The sequence below is a fragment of the Arabidopsis lyrata genome, assembly GCF_000004255.2.
Source record: "Arabidopsis lyrata subsp. lyrata unplaced genomic scaffold ARALYscaffold_699, whole genome shotgun sequence".
Classification (NCBI taxonomy): domain Eukaryota; kingdom Viridiplantae; phylum Streptophyta; class Magnoliopsida; order Brassicales; family Brassicaceae; genus Arabidopsis; species Arabidopsis lyrata.
Genome location: NW_003302109.1, coordinates 1,507 through 5,067, shown reverse-complemented (window position 1 = coordinate 5,067; position 3,561 = coordinate 1,507). Strand labels below are relative to the sequence as shown.

The 3,561-nt window shown below is 29.8% G+C and overlaps 1 long non-coding RNA gene across 1 annotated transcript in view; it reads left to right on the top strand.

Moving 5' to 3' along the window:
• Positions 1–1,528: 1,528 nt before the first annotated feature.
• Positions 1,529–3,561, top strand: part of LOC110228158 — a 2,830-nt gene continuing 797 nt past the window's right edge. Inside the window, exons 1-3 of the long non-coding RNA XR_002331769.1 lie at positions 1,529–1,653; positions 1,840–1,960; positions 2,576–2,635. This is a non-coding gene — a long non-coding RNA (uncharacterized LOC110228158). The remainder of the gene's footprint in view (positions 1,654–1,839; positions 1,961–2,575; positions 2,636–3,561) is intronic.

Genomic DNA, 3,561 nt, shown 5'->3' with positions numbered 1-3,561 from the left:
ATAGCAGCGCGAAGACTTGGCTCTTGCCGGAAAACTCGAAGATACATCTGGTTCCGTCGAAAACACAGTTTTGGAACCAAAAATGTTCGTACGAAACAACGGCCCATACCTGAAATATTTCACATATGTAGCACCGTATATACTAACGTTTTTTCTCGTTTAAGTAAGAAAAATGTACAGAGGCAATGAAATCTAATTACCTTAATAATCTCTTCTTGAGAAAGGGTGGAATCTCGTAGAATCCATAAGGCTTAAAGAAATGGATTGTTTCTCCGATGATCGGGAAACCCATTGATCCTGGAGGTAACTTGCCGATGCACTTAGGTTTAGTGTTCGACCATCGGTACAACCAGTGGCTGATCCTCACAACCACTAAAGCTATGACCAACGACGCTACTGTCCACATGAAACTCATCCTGCTCTGCCTCTCAAGAGTTGGCCTTCGTTGCAACTTTCATTGATATTAAATAAAGAAAATATCCCACATGTGTAATTGTAGCTTTTTGTGATTCCGAAACAGAGTGTTTGTTCTTTTTTTTTCTTAACGATTTTTTTTTCCCTATAACAATATTTATTATTTGTACTATAGAGCTTGTAGATTGTTTACCAACGGTTAGGATCATTTAATTAGGTCTGTATATATACTTATCCACCAATAACAATTAATCGCATAATATCATAGTTAGCCGACTGTTTTCTATAATTCCAATATGTTCCTAATAAGTTTTATGTGGCGTTGTTAGCGAGGATAATATATGAAATTATAAAAGTATAGATAGTTCCCACATATATTTTCTATTTTCTTGTTGTCCACATTATCTACAGATAAATTGAACTATCTGTCTCCTTTAAATTTTGAACTAGATCGTGACCCGCACGTACGTGCGGGGTTTCATATTTTAAGATATGTGTTGTATAAAATATATAATCAATTTGTTTGTTTTTCGGAAGTATTTTAAATTTGTTTTTTTGTTTCTGTTTTGGGAATTAGATAATAGAATAGATACCATAATAATAGAAATTAAATGGATATTTATATTCTGTGTGTTTAAATAAAATTTGTTACAAATTTTTTTTTCTGTTTGAATAGAATTAAAAGAAAAAATTAGTTACTTGTTTTTGGTGAATGATTGGATAGGTTTGCATGGTTTTGGTAAATAATCTATAGATAATTTGGTAAGTTTCAGATTTGGTGTGTTTTAGTTATAATCTTGTTTATAATTTTTTTATAGAATATTCGATTTTAATAAAATGTAAAACGATTTATTTGGTAATCCAAAATTATTGTTTATAACTTTATCCAAATTTAAATAAAAACTGTAGACCCAAATTTTAAAAAAGTGGCCCATAACTGTTATGTATCAGAATTTAATCTTGTATGGGCCGAAATATTTTTAGACCCAATTAATATGACTATTGAAATCGATCCATGTTTTCGTTTTTGTTTGTATTTAATATATTACCGGATTTATGTTTTTTCATTTTGGATAGATAATTGTTAAAATAATTGTCTTATCGGTGAAAAAAAAACAACACCCTACAAATCTCAGGCGATTGTTCGATCGACGAATCAATTCCAAAATTGCCTGATAATCAAGCTATTACGTCTCCGTTTATCATCTTTTTATCTCAAATTCGGATTACTACAAAGAGGTAAGCTTTTTATTGATTCAGATTTAGGCAACTACTTATTTAAAAGATTTGTCAATTCGATTTCCACTCTTTGAAATTCTCTGTTTGAACAGAGTTCTTTAACTATGATTGTCAAGAACCCAGATCGTTACATATATTCGATTGGGTTTTTATATTAAACATATGTCTCTTTTTTTTTTCCGACAGATAATTGTTTTAGAAGAACTTTTGTCTTATAAAAGGAACCGGTTGAAAAGATGTATGATAATGAAGATACTACATCTCTGTTTATCATCTCTTAATCGGAAAATCTGAATTCTACAAAGAGGTAACCTTATAATTGAATCAAATATTGACTTTTACTATTTTCAAATGTTTCGATTCAAATTCCAATCTTAGAAATCTATATGTTTGAACAGAGGTATTGGGAAATGATTGTCTAAAAACCGATCTTATATGGGTAAGTATTGTGAATTTCAGATCTAAAATTTGATTTCAAATATTTTTTATCAGAAAATCCCAAATCGTGACAGGTTAATTTGAGTGTGTTAACTATAAAACCCATCTCTGTACATAAATCGTCAGTTGTCCCGATATGAAATATGGTGAAATTCGCCTTTTCCTATAGATAGTAACTATAGATTTTGTCCATAGTGAGTATGGTTAGCACAATAGTCAGGTCAGAGTTTAATATTTATGAGAAAGAGAGGTTTAATGTAATCTTTTAAGCTATTCAGAATCCTGAAACAATGTAAAAGGTTTCTTAGATGATATATGTTAGCTACTGTTATATTATTTTTGTATAGTTGATAAAAACATGTTAGCTACTGTTCATACTATTTTAATTTGATACAAACTTTTAGAATACAATTTTTCTAAATTAGAGTTTCTAAATGTTAAATGTATACAAACTAAGCATAATCTCTGCGTTTAATGCTTATAGAGGTGGCTTCAAATAATGTCGTCTTTGGAGAAGATAGGACAACCCTATATAATGTTAAAGGTTAGTGAGATGATAAGGATTGACTATTTATTTTTAATTGTTATGAATAGAAAGCTACTCTTATACATTTAGAATTAGTAGTATTGTTATAGTCATTATATTTTTGGCATAGTATGTTAAAATGAGTTAACTATAAAGTCTATAATAGCTATTAGCAACACACTAATTTCTATTGTTTGATAATACTTAATCAAACTTACTGATTATGCACATGTAAACGATACCGTCATATAGCCTAATAAGGTATAAGTTTCCTCATTGTTTGATAATGAGTATACACCTTTACTGCTGCTGTAAATGAAATAGTTTACATTTCATCTCCTCAAGATGATTAGGAGAACTCTCTGTTCTTGTCATATTTTCGTCGATCCAATGTTTTAACTGATTCTGCAAAGAAAAATATATTGTTGAAGTAAAACTGAATTAGATGAAAACCAAAATATGATCACAGAGGTGATAAAAATTGTTACCTCTTTTGGTAACAATCTGCTAAAAGGCATAGGTTTTGAAAAACTTCTTTAAACATATCACCCAAACTAATAACCTGACCAACCACATCTGAAAAATATATGAACAGGTATGAGTTAGATTTTTAGATCCTTCTTTAAACAATATATACGAAAATAATAGTAATGAAAAATACCAATCAAGATGTTTTCATCAAATCCTGTAACATTGAAAATGTCTCCAAAGTTAGCCAAATAAATAAATCTCGTTGGATTGAGAAAGATTGTGACTTATAATAGTCGTTTTCATGAGGGACATCTTAAGCCATGCTTTGTTGCCATGTACTTTCCCATTGATTTGGAGTTCACTTGTTGTTTCTTAATGGTAGAATGATTCAAAGTTCACTGTAAAAAGCAACAAAACTGTATTATGAAGTCGATCTATAGATGATAACTATTAAATGAAGAAAGAATAAGTAA